This window comes from Anser brachyrhynchus, assembly GCF_964034855.1.
Source record: "Anser brachyrhynchus genome assembly, chromosome: 3".
NCBI classification, from domain to species: domain Eukaryota; kingdom Metazoa; phylum Chordata; class Aves; order Anseriformes; family Anatidae; genus Anser; species Anser brachyrhynchus.
Genome location: NC_137696.1, coordinates 79,588,974 through 79,612,109, shown reverse-complemented (window position 1 = coordinate 79,612,109; position 23,136 = coordinate 79,588,974). Strand labels below are relative to the sequence as shown.

Below are 23,136 nucleotides of genomic sequence, written 5' to 3'. Positions count from 1 at the left end.
GGGTGGAACTAGATGATCTTTAAGGTCCATTCCAACCCAAGCCATTCTATGATTCTGTGAACACACAGCAGGGAAGAGATTAATGAGGAAATTTATCAACCTGGATCCAAAGAAGCACTCTTTTAAAAAAGCTTTTTACACATATTTTATCTACCATACATACCCTAAACATTTCTTTACCACATTGGCTAAAACACTGAACTATCAAACTCCTGATGGTTATATCAGCCACATGTTAAATCGGACTTTTCTCAAATGTATGTTAGCAGTTATTATCATATTGCAAGTCTAACACTACATAAAAGTAGCGAAGTGAAATTTATCCTAGCATTGCTCTTGCTAAACAGACCTCTCATGTCTTCATTTTTCTTTCCAGAGGAGTTTTCAAGATAACAGAGACTCATCAATGTTTCTCAATGCACTTCATTTTAATTAAGAACTCATTTCACCCCTATCTTTCCCAGCTTGCCAGGAGAGAAAAAAAAAAAAAAAAAAAAAGAAAGTCATTAAGGTCATAACAGAACATTACAGAAAAGTTTCATATTGCCCTCATACATGACATAGAATATTCTCTTTACCTCACTTTCTCTTTAGGAGCAATTACTTTTTTTTTTTTTTTTTCCTAAGCCATGACCTAAACCTGAACCTATTCTCTAATCAGTATAACCATGATTCCTGCTCTCTTACTGTTATTCTTCACTGCAGCTCCTCTTTATTTTGGATTTCCTTGATTGCTTCTGAAAAAAACAGTGGGTGTATTTCAGTGCTGCAAACTTAAAATGTAATAAAAATAATAATTTATTTAGATAGTTCATCTGGAAAACTACTTAGTTGAATCTTATTTCTGGAGAGACTTTGTCAATATTTCAGTACACTTATACCAGGAAAACCCTGCAGTGAAAGTAATATTCTTGAGGAAAACCAAGTTATTTTGTTAGTATCGCTGTTTTCCAAAACACAAGCCATGCAAGCATTTTTATTTACTATTAATATATTTATCCCACAGGCATTTTTGGCTACATGTAGGATTTTCCTTTAGGATTTTTCTTTACGTCCTTCTTGCTGATGCAAGATTTTTTTATTGAAAGCCACTAAAACCACTCTCTCTCCAAGTAATCCAAGTACTGTTGTCACAGTTCAGTGTAGACAACAATGGCCAATTTCTGTCATATCCAAGTTTAATACGGCATTTCGCCTTGCCTTTTCCGTTCAACAAGTCACACACAAAGTCCTAGACAATGTGAAATACAATTAACATTTTATTTGTGACAAATATAGGGGCATATTTTACTTACATACCTTCTCAGTGAGATGTTTCAACAGTAAACTGATCAGGAGGTCTCTTTAACCTCTCTGTGTGGAGAATCTGGGCCAGCCCCGTGCAAAACACAGTTCCAGCAAGCTCCAAAAACCCCACCACAGGGCATGGCTGGGCCCAGAAGCCACCATGGGGGCACCTCTGAGAAAACACACTTGAAAAAGAGAAAAAAGTGCTCCTGACAGTGACAAGTAAGGAGAAAAACAACAAAAGTATGAACACTGAGTCCAGAGAAGGAGGAAGAGGAAGTATTCCTGGCACCGGAGCAGATTCCCCTGTAGCCCATGGAGAGCACCACGGTGGACCAGGTAGCTATTTCCTGAAGCAACTACAGCCCTTGGAGAGAAAAGCTCAAGCTGGAGCAGGTTTATCCTGGAGGACTGCAGCCTGTGGAGAGGACCCATGCTGGAACAAGGGAGAAGCCTGGGGAGGAAAGAGCATAAGATGAACTATTAAAGAGCAGAAAGGAACCGTTATGGACTGACCACTGCTCCCTTTTCCCATGCCACTGTGCTGCTTGGTATTAGTGGAGGAGGTAGAGGAGTTGGGAAAGGAGTGAAGTTAAGTCTAGGGAGAAAGGGGGTGGTATGGGAAACTGTTGTTTTAATTTGTCTATCCAAACGTAGTTTAATTGGCAAAAAAAATTAAATCAGTTTTCCCCGTGTCAAGTCTGTTTTGCCCACGGTCATAATAGGTAAATGATTTCTTTATCTCTACCCACAAGCTTTTCAATTTTATTTTCCCCCTGTTTCTCTCCTGCTCTGTTGAGCAGGGAGATTGAAAGAGTGGAAAGGATCTGGCAACTGGCCAAGGTCAACCCAGTGTACGGTTTTACATGTCCTTGTACAGGTTACTTACCACAGTTTTGATCCTAGTTTAGGAGCACGTTTGTCAACTTTTCCCAGGTCAACAGAAAACTTATCATTTAGGGGCTGGAACTTATAGGGTAAGTTGCAAGCCATTTCTTTCTGCTTTTGTTTGTTTGTTTAACAATTTGAGAGTTTGGTTTTGATTTGTAAAATTACAGCTATTTTGAATTATTTGATGTTTATTGCTGAGTAGCATTATGTAGGTACACAGCAAATAGGATGCATTGAACAACAGTCATTAAGTAAGCATAGCATGCTATAGCAAACTGGTTTATTGTATTAGCAAAGGGTAATTTTGCACATGCTGATGTATCACCAATCTACGGGATTTTGTGTCGAGAAATGAGATAGTTATGAGCTTCTCATTTTTACCACTTTATCAAAGTGCATCCACTGGAACTGTGCATACAAGTGGAAACCACTTCTACTGGAATGTGGCAGCATGAAATATTATTCACTAACTATTCCCATTACTCATGTTAGATAGAAGCAGGATGGCATCAAAGGAATCTAACTGCAGAGATTCGAGTGGTGAATAAAACTAATTAGAGTCACATTTAATATCTTTATGTGGTTTATGTCAAACTAACAGTATGTCTGTACTCCCCATGGCAAGTAATAGGTGTCTTAATTTTTCCACAATAAATCACTATAGTTCTCTATCTCAGATAATACTTGAATAATGTGAAATTATAAGAATTTTGTTAGAGAAGTCTTTTAATCTTCTGTCTACCTTGCCAGGAGGAATGTTAATGCATAAAACCAGTTCTATGGTTAATGTTTCAATCTGAGGTGTGAGATAATAATAACTTCTATTTTCAGCACCAATGTAGACTACATAGATTACAAAAAGGACTGTGTTACTTACTATGAATAGACTAGTCTAAAAAAAAAAAAAAACTCACAGGAAATAAGAGTGAGCTTTCTTCCATTTTCTGTTACATAGAACTTATCCTATGAAAATAATAAAATAAATATAATTTTAAAAAAATCATTAGAATCAGTGAGGTTACTCAGGGTTTAGCTCATAATAAGTTAAGAAAACTTGGACCATTGATTATAAACACCAGGAAATAAAAAATATTATTATTCCACAAGATAATTCAGGTAGTCTGAATTGCTCATTTTTTGATAAGGGTAGTTTTCCTATGCTTAAATGTCTATAAAAGCACAATCAGAAGGCAGCAAATATGTCATTCAGTTCCGCTCTTTCAAAATACATGATATACATAAAATATGTGAAAGGTGATCCCAATTTACTTTTGAAAAGGCAGACCTCTTAAATATTATGAAGAGATTTTATCTACCTTAAATTAAGGACATTAATTTTAATGATTCATATGAAAGACAGGCACCTCAAATCCATTTAAAAGATGATGGAGAGAAATAGGTGCGGTCTATGTATCCTGAAATAGGAGAGAATAGGTGCTCAGTTAGGTGAAATGAAAAGCCATGTCATTATATTTGCCTTTGCTGATTTAAACTAAAGACTAAGAAGGCTGACTTAGAGTTAGTTGAGACTAATTAAATTAGATGAGATCAATTCTGTTCTAAGTTTAAAAAAAAAAAAAACTATGTCAGCTAGGCTTGTGTTATTTGTTGTGATTTAAGTAGTACATGTATAAACAGTACATGCATGTGAGCTTTACAATTTTCTTTTCTACCAATAAATATGTGTCACAGAAATAACGTTTGCCCCCAACTGCAGTTGTTATCAGCAATGACAGCAGAGCTCTTCAGAAGAGCTGGTCCAATTTTACTCTAAAATAAGGAAACTGCAAGTGAAAATGAGTTCCCATTCATTTAAAAATGATAGGAGACACCTATATGCAGACATATGGTAACTAGGGTTATTATAGATCTTTATTTAATAGTATTTCTAATTAGTATTCCTATTTAGCACTAGTTAGCATTAATTAGTATTAATATTTAGTAGTAGGAAATATTAGATGTCTCCAGCATACTCAATCAATAGAATAAAATCAAGTTGCTCAAAATTCTCACAAAATTTGAAAACAATCTACATTTATATTATAGCAAAGTTTGTTCCAGTTTTAATTACACTGATGAACATTGTAGATTACATCTTCCCTCACTTAGAGATGCATTGTCATTGTTGGGAGGCAATTTTCTTCTGTTTCTTTACTAGGTTCACTCACACAAACACAAACCTAAGCTTATCAAATGTTGACTCCTTATAATATACTACAATTGTGCATTTCATGAGACATATAGGCAAGGATCTAACACAGTTGCTAGCTATGTTTATGCAAAAGAACTGGTATTATTTTTTGCATCTTTCAACAATCCCCCGTATAATAATTTACATGTCCAAGTGCCTGATGTTCCCTAATCACAGGCAGTAATAGTATTTTCTGAACATACAGAATAAAAAAATACTCTTGAAAATATCAGGTACATTTTACATGACAACACTATCAAGGGGTTGGCGATAGGCATTTTAAAAATAATCATGACAATTAATTATAAGCAGCTGGTTAAATACAGGTTCAATATGTAAGTAGTATTTAGCAATGTCCAGTAAGAGGTTTATTGTCAGCCAGTCACTTTCTGGCAATTAGTTAACATCTTATTCTGTTTTGTTACTTAAAGGTTACTTCTTTTATTTTTAGATGTGTGAGGCTAACTTTAGGCAGTCCTAGATCTAAGACTGAGACACTTATTCCTATCAGCAATGCCGGGAACTGGAAAAGTTTTTCTTGTAAAACTGAGAATTTATATTTGTCAGTAATGAGATTGATATGATGCTTTCTTGTTGGAAGGCAGTGAACAGCAAGGTAATTTAATCTTCCACCATTATAGGTGAAATGTGTATAGCTCATTCAAAATATGTTTGCTACATTAAATGAACTTTTCTGGGAAGAAAGCTCAGGGATGTGGTAATAGTTCATAATGAGAAAAACTCTTGTATCCTTAAAAACTAATCTTATTTGGGGAAGATAACGATGTTAGATGAAAGATCTTGTCAGGAGACATATGTAAGTGCATCACTTTAGGACGTGATCTATTGCACTGTGGTGCAAGTAGAAGATTTTTGAAAACATATTCTGACCAAAACATTTAAAAGGTAGGCATGAGATCCTGAGAAGAGAAATTCAGACTCAACAGTGTAATTACCATCAATAAATAAATAAATAAAAATAGAAAATAACCATTATAGGAAGATACCCTATTAAAAAGTTCTTGAGAACTTAAAGCAACCATATTATATTCATTAACCAACACCTGGAAAGTAGCTAGTTTTTTGTTTGTTTTGACACTCAGCCTACTGAACACTGCTTAAGAAATGCATTGTGCTTTGTAACAATTCAAACATCCTTTGTTCTAAGTGTCTTTGTAATCATGTCTCTCACTTTAACAACTGAAATAAATGTTAATCTCTTTTCTACTGTGGTTAGAGATATCTTCAAGCAAGTTGGCACATACTGATTATTTCCAAAAACCAGCCACCACATCACAAATCCCAGTGAAAGACTTTTGAAGTCTTCGAAGTAGTAGCTCTAATTCCATTCCACTATCCATGAGACTCTAGACATAAAACAGCTTAAGTGAAGAGCCCTGATGTCTATCTCCGCCAATGGCTACTGCTCTCTATCAAAGCTTTGTCTAAGACATTGTTCCATAAATGGATCAGCTTTAAGGAGTTAAAAACCCAGTCTCCCACAAAACTTTCATCTGGGGATGGGAACTTTCATCTGTGGCCCATTTTGCTTGTATTTCGTGCTATTATGAAATTCAGCTCTTTATTCCAGCTTCATTGCTTTGCAAAAAATGTGGAACTGGGATTACAAATCTAGACAATATTCTCACAGCTGGGCAAGCTGCACTGCAGGCATGAAGACAACTGAAGACCTCAGAGAAGATGGATAAAAAGATGAAGAACTGTAAATGCTGGCAACTTCCTTAAAGGAGGTGCTATATTTTGTTTATTTCTTATCAGACTACTTTTTTTCTTCCAGTACAAGGAATATGTGATTTACACCTGGGAGAAGAGCATGAGTGAAAGAAACAAATAGATAGTAAATGAGGAGTTGGTTTGCCACTTGGAAATGAAGTACACCACATCAGTGCAAAGGTTAACAAACCTTTCACACAGTTTGTCTACCATGTGTGTGTTTCTAAAATATTAGGTGCTTAATGGTATCTGACATTAGATCGCAAAACTACATTCTGTTATAGAAAAGGTGTTTTGCACTCCTCTCAGCTAAAACATGGTTTGCTGGCATCTGCAGATGATCAGCAATGTGACTACCTCAGCTTGTGCAAGGTGAACAGCAGCACATCAGAGTCACTTTCTAATCAGTTAATTTAATTTTATTAATAAAGTGATGTATTGACTTTATGTTGCTCTTTTGACCTATAAATCATTATTACGTAGTACTGATCATTCTTTTCATATTTAATTGCTTTGCTGCTCTATGTATGCACTTGTTAACTACTAAGGATCACTTAGGCATCCATTTATCTTACTATTTATATCATTATTAAATATGATTGATACAAAGCAGTTACCAGTTTAGATGGAGATTAAAGATTTCCTCATCTTTTTGTCATTCTGGATTTGATTGGGTGTTATGCATACACATTGCCTTAAAAAGTCACCATTTGAAATGTCTAGAATCTATCTAGGCAAGACAGAGGAAAGGTAAGTAGAACTACTATTACGTCATTTTGGAAATAGGGAACTCAAAAGATTAACTGCTTTGCATTGTATGTCATTCTTCAGACTAGTGAGATTCAGTTCCTTTATCACAAAACAAACTGTCTTCAGAGTTCTGGGTTTTCTGACATTTGTTTCTTCACCATGTCAACTCCCATAAAACAGTTCCTCAATTCTAAGAAAAACTTAGTGGATTTTTTATTCTTTTTGATTGTGAAGGGGATTAGGAGTTTGGGTTTTTTACTTTTGTGTGTAGTGATTCATAACATCCTGAACGCACTCTGAAGTAATATGAAACAAATGTTAACGTCAGTGTCACAAGCATCATCAAATGTATTAATTGTGTTCTAGGACAGTGTTAGAGAATAAGATGGAACGGCTGGAGTCCAGTCTTGCTCTCACGGAATTTTTATTGGATGAGACTCAAGCTGTGCATTGTCAATTAATTTTCTTTCTCTCATCTTGTCAATATTGACATAAAACTTTTTCGTAAGGAATATGAGAATGATAAGACCAACTAATTGGGGGGGGGGGGGGGGGGGGGGGAAGGGGAGGATCTTTCATTACCAGCACAAGCTGTGCTGCCTCATAAACAGTGAGTGATCAAATCTAATAAAGATAAACCCTTGAATTCCTGCTGCTCTACGGCAGCAACACACTGTGAAGGCTTCAGGCACTAGTTTGGGGGAGACTGAATACTAGCATATGGAGGGAGTGCCAACAGCCATGCAGGAGAAAAACAAAGCTGAACTCCTGCATCTCTATGTCCTGCTGCCTCTCTCCAGCCTTAGGCTGCAAAGCCATTTCAGATGCTGATTTTTAACAACACACGAACAATGAAAAACAACCTTAAAAATCAGTCCTAGCATACAAAGAGATTCTCTTTAAAGGAGACAAAGGGGGTTAAATGGGACAGGGAACTTACAGGAAAGGTGTGTAAAGTCAGGAATGACGTTTACAGAACCTTGAACTGCCTATATTCTACAGAAATACAGTTTAAGTTTTAACTGCAACTCTTGTAGATACGCAAAAAAAAAAAAAAATCTGACATTTCTTATGCTAAAACCACATTTCCCTGCTAAATAATATTTTTCTTATTTTTCTGCCATTTCTGTAAGGCAGACTGCATGATACTCTCTAAGATGGGAATGGTGAGGACCTAATATTCTGAAATCTGAAATGGTTTCAAAATCTAATTTAACTAAGTCCATAACCATGACGGATAGGTGGATGAATATGGATGGATGAGGAAGAGAGAAAGGAAGAAGGGAGAGAAAAAAGGAAGGAGGGAAGGAATTTTGAAATGACTCAAGGAAATATATCAGGATAAATGTATGGCCCCTGCAACTCCATCTGTATCTATTTCAGTGTGAGTTGTAAAACTGGAAGTTGATTTATTAAAAAACAAAACACAAAAACAGAAAGAGGAGAGATGGGCATGGTCCTGTGTTTAATCATACAAAATTACAGGAAAAAGCGTATTGTGACAGAAGTGTGATTCAAGCTGGATATCCCTATTCATATTGAAGCACTGAAGCAGATTATTTAGTAGGTTGAGTGTATCCATCATTGGAGATCTTCAAGATATGCAAGACAAACATCTAACTATAATGACGCAGAGACGATTAATCCTGATTCTTCAGGAAAATGGGTCTATTCAATGTTTTCTCCACTCGTATTCACTAATATACTGTTTATTATATGTCCCCTTTTCAGAAACACATGCCGTAGACATATTTAAGGTTGTGCCATGCACAGAGTCTAGGTACACCGATGCCTTTTCATTTACTTCAGCAGAGAAAGGAACAGCAAAATGCAGTTCCATTTCTGTTACCTGTCTTTGCCTTAATTTTTTTCTTTTTTGATCCATCAGTTTGTTTATATTGCAATATGAGAAGCAGCAACACAGGTCAAGTGTTTACTGCTCAGTTTTGTAAACCTAATAACTAAATGATTTGGAATGAAGAGAGACGATCTCATGTAATACAAAGGAGGCTTTCTCCACATGAAGAATTGCATGAGAAAAGATAAAATGGTGGAATACTACTACTTCAAATATTGTAAGGCACGTAGAAGCGTGACTTTTCAAATATTTCTGAAAAATAGTCACTGTTCTGTGTTATTGAATAGAAGTCTCGGAGTTGGGAAAACAATTTCTAAATGGAAAACCAGCCTATTCTCCATTACTGTGAGAAAAGAGTGAAAACCTTTTTTTTCTCCACAAAAATAGCAAAGTATTTGAATGTTATCTTTTTAAGTTAAATATGAAGATTTCATTTCCAAGCCTAGTAAACCTCAATCTAATTGAATTTCAGAGTAAGTAGAAGAAGAAAGGGTTATTAGAGAAAATAAAATTAAAAAAAAAAAAGCCAAATCTCAATCAAATTAAAATATCTATATTAAACCGGCTTTGCTTATCCCTAAACACTGGTACCTACTTATCAAGTCTCTTTTTACAAAATACATCAAAGAAACTGGAGCACTGCCAAATCTAGATACAGTAAAGCAGATACACTTGTCTACTCTGAGACAAGAGGTAGAGGATTTTGTGGGATTTTTGAACTACATTACATCCTGTAATGCCACATGGTTTACATCATTACAGAGGAGCACCAAATGAATTAGTAATCATTGGATATTTATTCTAAAGAGTCACAAGAAACTCATTAGCAATCACCTGCCAGAAAAGCACAAAATCAAAAATTTGTCACATGCATTAGGTGTCACAGTGTATATGAAAAATCCTAAGTTATTTGCAGTGTGGTTAACCCTGTGCATTACAAATCTGAGTTCCTTTCTACCTGATATGTTGTGTGCCAGACACTGAAACAGACAATGGATGCAACAGCTCGTGTTATGTTGTTTGTTCAACAGAGACAAGAAAGGGTGTTAATTATGCCTGAAAGCAGAAACACTGACACCTAAGCAAATAAAATAGCTTCTCACCTGGCAGAAATCTTAATAATTTTCCTGGGATTTTATGTCTTTTTCTATAAGATGTTATCAATATTGATCGGACCACTCTTCACCCTTCATGTTTCCACAGGACTGAAAAGAAGACAAGATTCATTAAGGAAGTAGAAACACTGAGAGCAGAGGGAGGTTCACACAGCTCAGAAGTGAGTGCTTTGCTGGGGAAGAGGCTGTCAGGGCCCTGGGGACTCTAATGGGCCTTGCTGTCTCTGCCTAGCCTCCATGGGGTTCCCCTACCCTGTCCATGTCCCAGGACCTCATGTCACCCTGGGACTGCCAGCCCTTGCCCCAGTGAGGCCACAGCAGAGCCAGGCTCTAGCTTCCTACAGCCCTGCCCTGAGAGAGGGAGTTAGGAGAATCTTATCAAGTAGAGATAGAGCGCTGACGGAATTAAACTAGGATGCTACTTAGTGTCTTTGCTAACTATGGTGCATTGTGCAAATTAACTAAAGCAAGAAGCTTTGGGCCCCTTACCAAGGTCAGTCTCTTAATAAGAGTGTGAGCCTATCTTAAGAAACTGGTAGAAACTTGTCCCGCGGATGGACAAGAGCCAAGGAGCAACTGAGTCTGTGCAAAGACAAGAGGTCAACTAGCGGTGACGAGGAAGAGTCATCAACCTTCATCCCCATGACCCCTGACGACCACCACCAGGAAACACTGCACAAGCGCAGATGGGAGGAGTTCATGGAAATTACTCCTTGGAACTAATTTTAATATGAAGCAGGGACAGGTTACGCATATGTATAGGCATATTGTGAAACTTCATGCATATGTAACTCTTTGCTGCATACAACCATGGCAAATTGCCGCGTCAGGTGCGCACGACTTTGGTGGGGCTACCCCCCATGCTGCCCAGTGCTGAATAAACATACCTACTTTACAATCTTACTGACTGTGGAGTCCGTTTTCCACAAGTCAGCCCTGCCTGGCCATGAGCCCCACTGAGTCAGGCCCACCTGAGTGCCCACAGCCCAGCAAGGCCTTGACCAGACAGGTGCCTGATGCCTGGGGGTGGGACTGCGCCAGTGCCCCCCAGCTGCCCAACTCCTGGCTTGGTGGTGGGACAGTGATGGCAGACATGAGCCGGCAGTGCGCGCTTGGAAGTTATCAGCTGCATCACTCTTACCTAAATTCATATTTATGTATAAAAAAAAAAAGTACATGGAGTAATAGGATTGATGACTCAGTTTGGAGATAAATGTTTGGGCCTACAAAAGTTCCTTCTCTTAACAAAATATTTAATCTACAATACTTGACTGTTGCATTTTATTTATTATTAATGTAAAGCCTTAAACCTAAATACCACTCCTAGTTGAAGGCACAATTTCAAAAGTACCAAATCTGATATATTCACATTGCTAGATATTTCAACTCAATCTTAAATTCGGATTCAACTCTTCCTTGGTTAAAATACACGATTGCCAATAGACCTTTAAATTCAATATAATTCAATAATAAGTTTAATATAATATCATTAAACTTGAATAAAGTGGAAAAATAGGAGAGTTATTTGGAGAAGTATGTATAAAGAAAGCACTTTATTTATAATCCTACATCACTATGGTCAAATGCCTTTAATGTGTTTTTTTTCAAAATTGTCCCTATTTAGCTCTTTAACTCTTCCCCATTTCACTCTGTAACTCTGTTTTCTGAAGAGTGATAAGAACGTGCTTCCAAGCAAATATTTTAGAAAGATTTGCCTAAAAGCCCCCCTCACTGACTTCAGTCAGTATCACAGTGCTGTGAGTTTTAGAATTTCAAAACAGAATTTGATGCAGCTGTTCTAACTCAGACTGCAGCATCAGGAAAAAAAAATGCACTAAGGTTGAGATTTAAGGGAAAACAATTTATTTTCAGATCAGATACCTGCTGCTTCCAATTCAGATATTGGATAAACTATCTGAAATGAAAGCAGCAGACTGAAATTGAGTGTTTTTCTAACCTCTTCTAATTAGAATCAGCTAGTTCAGTGCATCTCTAACCAGAATCACCTCTACTTCTTTTCCCGAGCAGGATGACCTGCCAAACTGAAGGTGTGAATGTTGTCAAGGAACATCACAGCCTGCAGATAAGAAATGAAGGCTTTGAAGGAACTGTGGACACCCTCTGGGGAGGAAATTAGACTTGTGAACTTACAGGGGAAAAAAAGGCGTACAAATGGTTTAAACAAGAACTGAAGACAAAGGTCAACAGGGATGTTTCCAAATGGAAATCACCCACTGTGGAAGAAATTAGTTTCGAACACCTAACACAAATCAATGGAGTAGATGGGAAACATTTTAAATGATTCATCTTTGTCAGGAACTCCTGGTTTCTATCTTCCATGGCCTCTTCTACTCAAAGTGTGTTACTGGAAAAGTATAACCTGAGATGAACTGCAATCTAATAGTAAGAGCATAAACGTAAGAAAAAAAGCAAGCATAACACATCTGAGCAAAGCTCCATTTAGCCTGGATCACAAGAGGCCTGTATTAAATGCTTGGTAAGGGAACTCAAGAATAAAAAATGCAGAGATTGCTACTTTCTCTCACTACATTTCTAGCTTCTAGCAGTCTGCTATAAAGAGATTTTTTTACCGTTAAAAGCTACATCTGCATCCTATTTGACAGCCCTTCTTTGAATTTGTCTAATAGTGTTTCAAACCCATTTACACAGATAGCCTCCACAGGAGCCTCTGGTGATGAGCTCCAGGCTTTCCCTGCTTGCTGTGTGAAAGAGCACTTCCATTTCTTTGATTTGTACCTGCAGTCTGACCATTACATCTGATGCTGAACTGGACTGTTCCTATGAGAAATAAGGGATAATTGTTCCCTATTAACTTTCTCCGTGCTGTTCATGTTTTTAATACTTCTATCCTATTCTTCCTCAGCTGTCTGTCTTCCAAACCAAAGAGTTCTCATCTCTTGAAACTCTTTTCATACCCTACTGGGTTTGGCTTGTATGGCATTAAAGTTCTTCATATCAGCCTGTATGATACTGTGTTCTAGATATGTGACCAAAGTGGTGTTGATAACACACTAATGTTTTAGCTGTAGCTGAACAGTTCTAGCACAGTGCTATGGCCTTCTCTGTTTTTCACTCCCCCACAGTGAAAGACAGTGCACTTGGAGAGACTGGAAAAACATCAGGATGCCCAGATTCAAAGGCACCCCTCCATAAGAGGGAAAGAAAAAGGTACTCTAACATTATCATATACGCTTGCCCTGAAACATGTAGAAGATTCAAATTTAACTGGAGTGATTAGTTAGGAAATAGAGGAGAGGGGACATACCTTTCTTGCATGAGAACAAAAGGAAGAATTAGTGCCCTAGGTGGCCAGACTAACACATATCCTCACAGAGGTCCAGCAGATGTGTGAAGCAGGATTTCTAGTTACTGAATCTTTTCTCTGGTTTTCCCAATATCCTGTGCTTTTCCATGCATCTTATCTTTTAGTATATTCTCACCTTGCCAGCTGGAACTCAGTCTCTGCTCTGTAGTTCCTCTCCATGGCTCCCAGTCCCTCTTATCATTGGAGTTGTGTGCCAGTTTTCTAGCACAGTAGAGGTTATGTTGAACTATTTGCAATGATAGCTTACATGGTTTTGCCAGGTGCTCCACAGTTTCATATCTGAGTTACCCAAAAGATTGCTCCTGAATGTCATCCAGTCCTGGAGAATTACCTAACTTTTCTGTTTGGCATAATTCCTCCAGTAACAACAAATTTATCTAAATCCTCTGACCCCTCTGCAGTAAAGAAGAGGGAGCAAGTGGGAATCTACCAAAGCTTTCAATAGTAGCTTGATACAAAAATCTGTTACATTTCTCTGCTATGTCCAGTTCATACCTGAGTACCCCTGCTATACCCTCATCATCAAAATTCCTGTTTGCCTTCCTACTTCTGATGAAGAAATAAACAACTTCTAACTAGCAACTTGAGCATTCCCTGCAAGCCACTCTCCAAATTCTGTCCTAGTTTTCATACTTTGTATTTACACTTGAGCTGCTGTGTTTCATAAGCCTTTTATTCTCATTTATACATGCTTTTCATTTTTTATAATGCTGACCTTTCTTTATAATATCTTCCTTAATTTTTCTATCAAGTCAGGCAGGTCCATTTAAAGAATTGAACAATCTTATCTTGTGTATTTTTGGAGTTTTCCTTTTTTCCTTTAGTTTTTACCTTTTGTATGACTGTTACTAATAGCAGGCATTTATATAGTACCTTTCCCCAACAGATATCAAAGTGCTTTAAAAAGGAAATAAATGACATTAACCCTGCTTTTGAGAAAAGGAAACACAAGTGGTGAAATAGCTGTCTCTAAGCCTTTCAATAAACCTCTTGAAGACCGGGAGTAAAAACCTCCCTAGTCCCAATAGTTATTACATTGCATACACCAATAGGTGGAATTCATATGAATGTTTACACACTGTAATGATCAGCCAGCCAGCCATCTCACCTTTGCTTTGCAAGAAGCCCTTTACAACCATACGTGGCTTAATGGTCATTAACAGCAATGCAGATAAGCAGGAAAGCAAATCTAGGATAGATAACAAGATCACTAATGACAAGAAAGAAAAGGAAGGAAAGAAAGAAGGAAGGAAAGAAAGAAGGAAGAAAAGAAGGAATGAACAAATGAAGAAACAAAGGAAGATTCGCAACAACCTTCTTTCTAAATTAATAAACAATGAACTCTAATGGCTAAGCCTGGATGTTGTGAAAAACACACTAAAGTTTCAGTAGCAACTGAGAAATGGTGAATTCGGGTTTGCAGCATTCTTTGGTTCATAAAAGAAACTGAAATATTGCTCAAAGTGCAATCTTTAATCAAAATTAACTGTAAGGACCACTTGAAAAAGAAAGCATATAACAGGGGTTTGCGCTAAATGATAAGCATTGATGGCAAACTTATGAAGGTACACTGAAATGTAGTGAGGTTCAGTTTTAAAACAACTCATTGGACCTCATTGTCTGTTACACGAAGGCTCCTTCACACTGCTTGGCTGGAGAAACAGCAATAAGGTGAATAAGAATAAAACTTATTGGCAAGAGGTGATCCTTTTCACTATCACTTAGTCCAAGCAGTTCAGGTAATCACTTCAGTGTGAGATCTATTATAAATGAACTCCAGCCTGAATTTAAATACAAGCAGCGAAGACAAAGAAGGTAAACTAAAAAGAAAGGAGAAAATAATGCAGCAGGGAAGGAACTCACGTTTAATATTTAAAAAAAAAAAAGTAAAAGCTGGAAACAGAAAGAAAGAGAAAGACTAAAGTAGTTCACACAGAGATAGTAAACACATTTACATCTTGATTTTAGTGTATTTGATACCGCTGTATACAATTTTATGCAATATACAAAGATATTTTTTCCTAAGATTATATTCTGTAGAGTTCCACTGTCAGACAAGCAAACAGAATGTCAGAACAAAAGAGAAAAATCTGTGAACTTCTTGTGTAACAAAGTGTGTTTAGGCATAGTTTTTTTGGTTCAACCCAATTTATAGAATTGCAGTCATTACAACAGGCGAAGTCATTTTTCTGTGCCAGTGTAAAACTGCTAAGAGTATGCATACTGTTCATTTTTACTGCTTCCAATAACTATTTTTCTTTCCATGAGGCCATTTAAAATTGAGTCCTGAATTTCATTGTTTCTGTGAATTCCTGTTCCTGGGAAACATTACCACATACCTCATTGCAACAAGAGGTAATGAACCACAGTATGATTTTTAAAGTTTTGTATTTTTAAAAAATACTTGGTATAAATCATATCTTGAAGTTTAAATCCAATTCAGACTATATACTATTGACTTTGAGACTGCATGGCAACAAGACTGCTTGTCTGATACATCGCAATAATTATTCCTTTCCATTCTTCATCATGGCAGCTGTGCTGAGAGGAAAGACCATAGCTGATGGGGCTCATGGGAGAAAGTTGTTAAGCTATTCTCTACTCATTATGAAGCCTAATGCCTCCCAGATTACAATGCAAAATGCATCTGCATTAGATGACATTCTAGTAATAGACATGCAGAGTGAATCAAATAGCTCTTCCTAATGTCATACTAGTGATTTCTTCTTCAGGAGTGAATGGCATCAATATGCACATATAGTTTATTCACCACAGTTTAGCAATTTAACACTAAATTATTCATAGCAGTTGAACTGGTACTTTTGATATATCCAATAATACCCCAACATTTTAGGTGACATCTATATCACTGGGTCTAGGAGCACATCCGTGTTCTCAGGTCCAGGTATTCTAACAAATACTCCCTTCCAGTGGCTCAGACTGTTCTTGCTCTCCATCTCTGCAGCTCCTGATTACCACACAAATAAAATAAAACCATGTAGGCTAGATGGGAGCAGTAGAACCCTTCAACAAAATGCCACATCAAGGCAATGGAGGACTGTGAGTCTCTCACACCTGCCTGCGAGAGTACTGTGAGAGGAGTGGATTCATCCATACAGGCCAGTACCTTAAAAAAGAGATTTAGTTACCACTTAGCAAGGTTGCTTCTGTCTTTGTTTGATTGATTGTTTTTCTTTTCTTTTAACTAATTCATTGTTAAAGTTTGCCTAAAATAACATCTTTCATATTACATTTCCTAGAGTAATTTAGAATCTTTTACAGAATATTCAAGGATCACATATTTCAATCTGTGTACCTCTGCATCAGCTAAGACAGAGATGAGACTTAGGAGGAAGCTTCTGTGTCTTTTTCTGTTTCTTGTTTGTTTTTACAGAAACATTTCATGTATCAAAGAGATCAAGAACAAATAGCAAACAGTGTCGATATCAGATTTGTTGTTGTTGTGAAACTTGTGACTTAATAAAAGCAACCCAACCTACTAGAAGATTTTGGGGGTTTTGTAGATTAGAAGTTGTACACCAAGCTTTCACCTGCAGTGAATTTGTGCTGATGAATTATAAACTTCTGAAAATCATAGTGTAAATAACTGTAATGGAAATCGTAATTTCAGCATTCTAATAGAACATGAAGCAGTACCTCTGTAACAAGGCCCTTCCATTTGCATTACTCTTCAATATTTTTTCAAAGTATTTCAAACATGATATAAATAAACCTAACCACTCAATACAAATATATTTTCAACTTTTTTTTTTTCAGAAATCATTCTGTTTTAGATTAAAATTATCTAGGTTATTTCATCAGAACTAAGCTGTAAGTTGCATCTCACTTCATACTTCTTTCAAAACCTCTTTTGACTGAAAATATTATCTATTTCTCCTTACTTTCTATAAAAAACTGGTGCTGACTTTCTGTGATTAACTGAGCATTGAGCTTAAAAATCACTGTATTAGACTGGGTAACTCTAGAATTTTCATCAGCACAGGCGATTCCTTATTTGCCTTTTTTTTTTTTTTTAATAGAGTTAGATGATTGGTTATTACTTGAAAATAGTATGGAATATTAAAATACACAAATGCAAAAATAATCAATATAAAAGCAAAAGACTTCCACCCTATGTTTTAAGTTCAAAGGCAAATACAAGAGGTTAATCTGTTGTCATACCTTGTTAGTAACATGGAAACACCAGAAAGAAAAGAATGTTAATAATAATCAAGCTTAAAAATAGATTTAGAGCTACTGAAAAATCTGAGACCAAATAGTTCCTCAGTTCGAGATTTGCTAAAATTTAACATATGCGTGAAAAAGCTGAAAAATTATCCCATGCATACATTTGGGTTCCACAGGAGACATGACTTCCTGTATTCACAGAATTACAGTTCTTAGTACAGTTTTTAGTATTGTATTTCAGAGTTCTCCCGGAAAGAAAGAAAGAAAAAAGGAGCAGTGTATCCAAAATAAATGGGATTTTCAGTATTACTATTCAGCAGCAGAAAGCAAACAGAAATAAATCTGACTGGGAAAAAAAAAATAGTAGGGGGAGAACTCTATGGAGTTTTACAAAAGTGGTTACTGTAAAAGGCAATCTGTGATAAAACAGGTCTAGAGGAACATCCTTCTAAATGTATGCAGGATCTGACAGTGCAGAAAGGATGCTAATTTTAAAGATGAAAACAGCATTGGAGTTGAAGGGGGAAACAAGATTGAGATGGTTTTGAAAATCTCTCCCGTAGGAAACACAATGTTGGCTTTCCTCTACGTAATTCATCATCCTACCTAGTTATTTATAGCTATCACAGAGATCTGGTAATCAAAACAATCTGGATTGATTGTTCAGTATGAAGCATGATTGCCTAGTATAATGTCATGCATTGCTACATTGTTCCCCTGATTAAGAGCACTTGTTTGTTGAATATTTGTAAAGAATTCCAAACGTAATGCAATTGGAAGAAAACTGTCAAGAAATATTTTTAGATTGTTTAGCTCTAGCAAACTTGGATGAGTCAGGGAAAAGCAATTATTTATGTCACTAATTTTTTTTTCAGTTCATTTTCAGTAATGTAATTCAAGAAATTCTACATATCAAAAACACCCCTCCCCCCCCCCCCCCCCAAAAAAAAAAAAAAGAGGAAAAAATATCATGGGAAAGGACAATAACATGGAAGTGTAAGAAAAAATACATATTTTTTTCCACTCTTGCTCTCATATTCAACCAGATTCTTTCTCAAATCATTCAAAACAATTAAAGGTGATATGGTGGTGTGTCAATTTTGGTAGATATATGAGTGGAGATGTACATATACACAATATAATAAAAAAGTGCTAATGGTGATGATAGCTGGTAATGAAGCCTCATTATGACATTTTAATGTGTCTTATCATTACTACTCCTTTTGACTTGGAAGTAAACAGTGTCTTCAAGAAACATAACCCAACCTGAGGTCTTGCTGGAGGCAGGCATTTATCACTGAATAGCAACAGCTGTTGGCCATACAGGTGTTTCATTTCAGTTTTACCAGTAACTTGATAGCAGTCAAACAGCATTTGTGTTTAGGGAGCAAATTCTTTTGATAAAGAGCAGAGACATCAGTTTTACCACTACAAAAGAAGACTTCAAAGTATTTTGATCTCTTCTTAGATCCTAGCACTTGCTGTAGTCCAGGGCTGCTCATAGATTAGATTTCTCCAGGGATGCTTATAGACACAACTTTAAGGCCATGTCATCACTAAACACTCATTAAATTTTCAGATCTAAACAGTCATTAAATTCTGCAGACCAAACAAAAAATAGTTCAAGCGTACTTCGCTTCCTCCTATTTACAGGACATAAAGGCCAAACCTTGGTCATGCTGACCTTAAATTGTGACTTAGATACTAAAAAAATCGTGAAAAGTTTTACACTTTATTTTTCTGTAAAAAGAAAATAAAAGAAAAAAAACTTATAGTTGATTGAGAACCATGGAATGAAATAATATTTTCTTTTTTTTTAGTTTGTTTGCCTGAGTCTAGTAATGAGATTACTACAGTTAGAGTTTATGCCTAATCACGTATATAGCTAAATGAGGAAAAAATAATAATAATCAATTACACAATCAAAAGGAATCCAGCTATACAGTAAGAATTATTAGTAGAAAACCACATACTGAAATATTTGGATTAGCTTGTATACAGTATACTTGTATACAGTAAGGACCCTGAGAGAAAAGCACCCCACAATCCTTGATCTACCAAGGAAAGAGAGGACACATGCTGGAGGGAACTGCTGATTGACAGGTTAATTGTTTGGGTAATTTTTGTATTCATTCCACAGTTTTCACACATTCTTTTAAATCTCTATTTCACAGAAAGACTACCCTGGCTTTTCTTGAAGCTGAAAGTGTCATATGGAAGGAGGAACCGGAGGGAAGGTAGAAGGCAGGTTATTAATATTGTGCCTGATTGATATAAATAAGAAAAGTCAATTCACCAAGAAGAAAGTATTGATACTCTTCTCCTATATTGGTACAGACAAGCAGTCACTCATATTCCTATTATAAAAGGAGAATTGAGAACGTAGTGGAAATTGTGAAACCTGCTTGTTTTGCAATTGGTATGTATCAAAACTTTTGGTATGCTTTTGGTGTTCCAGAATACGTCAGAATGGTATAGATTTTTTGTCCACTGGATTATTCACATGACAATAGAATTAGGCTTTATGATTTGCTTTGGGCATATTAAAACTTTTCTGTCCTTCAGGCTTCAAGCTGAAAATTTCCCCCGCTGCAAAAGGATTAGAACAGCACATTCCTCATGTTCTCTATACCAGTGCAGCGAGCTGGTAGGCTGAGAAGATTATGTTCAAATTGTCCCTGAAATCCAGTGGAGATACTTTCCAGAGGGGAAATCTAGTTCTCTAGTAAGCCAAAGATGAATACAACGTTATCAGAAGGTTCTTAAGGAGCCGTGACCACATCATATGCAGCAGAGACAAAATGTTCCCATTCTGCCCTCCCTTTAATAGCTGTTCAAAGAGATTTCACTGTGTCAGGGCTGCTGTCCTCTATTCTTATAACATGATAATAACTAAGAAAAAAAAAAGAAAAAAAAAAAGATAGTCCTCACGTTATGACCCTCTCTGTGTTCCTTTAATACAGTTATGTTCTAATTAAACCACATTGCCCACATCTTGTCTCTGTTCCTATGAGGCTAGGCCAGAGCTGATGTCAGCTGGAGGTGTTAGCTCTAGGTAACACGCTGTGAAGAGCTCAGCTTTCACACAAGTAAATAGATCAGGCTAGAAACTGGAAGTGAACTCCTGAGAGAAATTTGGCCGTTGTGATTTCAGCACTGAAGTACCCAGAAGTTAGTCACCCCAGTCTGAAGGGACTCTGGTGCCCTGTGTAGTGCACTATACAGTCAGGTGCCTCTGTTTAGGTTTCAGGATAACCAAACTACTGAATACCAAGAATGAGAGATTCATATATAACTGTCTCTCATTTTACCTCATTGTCACAATGGGAGTAAAAGGATTGACTTAGATACCAAAATCATGCTTTTGAGTACAGAGATAAAAATAACTGAAAAATCACTCCTATGGCTCATAACCACCTTTTGTATACTGAATGTGTTATCACAAGCATATTTTGTTAGCACAGTAGCCTGTGATAGGACCCATTTTTACAGCTTTCCTGGAATGAAAGGAGGATTGGATCTGTTGTTAAGATTTTCTAAAATCTCTAAACTTTATCCCCATCATGTTGAATTGCTGAAGTGATTTTAATATTTTATTTATTCAGATGCTTTTCTGGCCAAACTTGCACAACTATGTGCTTATTTTCCTTGGCTTTCTATTAGTTATTACAAATCTCTCCCAAAGAAAGCCCACTTCACAGAAAGCTGACCTTGTATTATCTTCTATAAAAGGAAGGGGTGAGGTAGATTTACTATTTCTTTGCCTCTAGGACAATGCAACATTTAAATTCAGCAAAGCTTTTCAATGCTGCCTCATAAAAATAAACTTGATGAAATACTTAATATCTCTAGATTCTAAAGCCAAGTCTGACCTTTTTGATCTTCATGTAACTTCTGCAGTATTTTTGTGAAATCTAAATAAAAAGAGACGCTGGGAAAGTTTACTCTAAAACTTTGCTGATATATTTTCTTTTGGAGGTATCAGAAAACCTTAGTAAAACATCAAGATGTGACCAAGGTGCTTGGAGTGTGTCTAAGCTTCTAAGTACTGAGAAACATAAATACTGAAAAAACAATCTACTATTTCAGCTGTTAGTAGTTTATATGGAAGAAAGGTCTTCCGTGTCTATTCAAGCACCTCGTGTTAAAAAGCAATCCCATTTGACACTGTTCACAACAGCAATGAAGTGACCCTGCCACAGAACCAGACTGCTCTGCACCCCACGGTATTTCCTAAAGAGCCTCAGGGTCTTAAGAAGAACATCAGAAGATGGTTAGGAGCTAGACCAAAACTTTGTAAAGAAAACAGTGTTCTGAAAACAAATCCTCATGGCCACTGGGCTGTAAACTAGGTGCTACCCAGGATCAGTTTTTAACATTGCCAGTTTGTACCCCTGGTGTGGTTCCCTAAGGATCTGGTGGTGCACAGCTCAGGATCAGCACCAGCACCCTGCATTCTGTGCTCTGAAGCCACACAAGGCACAGAGGAGTTGACAGCAGGGGCAGCAACTGTTCCTCTCACAGGTCTGTGGTAAAATCTCACACTTTAACTCTGTCATTTTATATACACACACACACAAACAAAAAATTGTACGTATGCACTACACTTGTTTCCATTTCAGTGACTTTTCTTATTTTATAATGGACTTGGCTCTCTAATAAATGTGAGTAATTATTTGTAAATACTGCAGCATTTTGAATGCATGAGTGAATGCAGAACAAATACAAACAAATGTAATGCTCTTCACCATAAGGGGGAGCAACTTTGTGTTCACTTGTCACAAAGGCTGGGCTGTCCACCAGTCCCTTTCTGGTTATAAGCAGTAATAGATCTTGTTGTTGGGGAAATCTCTCTTCTTTCTTGGTCCAGACTTTCTTTTACTCTGTTTCACCTCTGTAACTTCAAGAACTTGACTGAATAACATCTTTACTACAGCTGTGACTGAGCCCACAAAATGCCAACTCATCTTTGACATTCTTTCGAGATTTAGGTCTAATTCTGATAGACACTAGAAATTAATTTCATGAAAGTTGCTTCAAAAACCTTTCAAAAAGCTTTACCTTCACAGGATCACACCTTCCACATCCAAATCTTGAAAATAAATTTCTTCTCATAAGGCTCTTCTCCAGACCATTTTTATAATTTGTTTCTTTGACAATGAGCTCACTTCTGTCTTACAAAAGCCTCAAACCTTTCTCTATATGCTGATTACAGTATCAGCTGTGGTTTTCCCACCAGCTCAGCAAAGGGGTAGTAGATTGTCAGGAGACACAGGTGCAGGCCAGAAGACAGACTATGAATCAGAGCTGTGCTCCTTGTCATATGTGTAAGCACTGCAAAGGCTAGGGACAGGAGAAATTAAGCCAGGCTACTCAGGGCCTGATTTAGTTCTATATTTATGCAGGCTTCACGCTACTAACTTATATGAGAAAATATTTATGCCTCAATATTTATGTGCTTTATGTCAGCTAAATTAAGAGGGGCAATAGTTGCAACTTAAGTAAGTGCAACACAATAGAATGAAATAAGGTCCTGTTGTAAAGTGTCTGATATAAGCCTAATGTAGTATATTTAATAAATAAAGGAATTACTAAATCCTATCTGAAATTTAAGGCCTGTTATTTGAGTGTAAGTAACTTACTTACATATCTTTTAAAAAACACTATACTTTGACATCACATAAAATAGAGACATTGAGACATTCAAAATGGCACAGAAGAGCTTGAAGAAAAAAAAAAAGTTTAAAAAGCTAAGGTAAAAAAATAAATACAATCA

The 23,136-nt window shown here is 36.7% G+C and overlaps 2 long non-coding RNA genes across 2 annotated transcripts; one reads left to right on the top strand and one right to left on the bottom strand.

Annotated features, from left to right (window-relative positions):
• Nucleotides 1-1,629: 1,629 nt before the first annotated feature.
• Nucleotides 1,630-22,487, bottom strand: LOC308193309. The gene is made up of 3 exons (XR_013949535.1): nucleotides 22,422-22,487; nucleotides 9,815-9,916; nucleotides 1,630-1,741 (listed from the first exon to the last, which is right to left on the bottom strand). It is a non-coding gene; the product is annotated as an uncharacterized lncRNA (long non-coding RNA).
• On the top strand, nucleotides 1,717-16,820 carry LOC308193308. The gene is made up of 3 exons (XR_013949534.1): nucleotides 1,717-2,264; nucleotides 9,915-9,987; nucleotides 11,855-16,820. It is a non-coding gene; the product is annotated as an uncharacterized lncRNA (long non-coding RNA).
• Nucleotides 22,488-23,136: the final 649 nt, after the last annotated feature.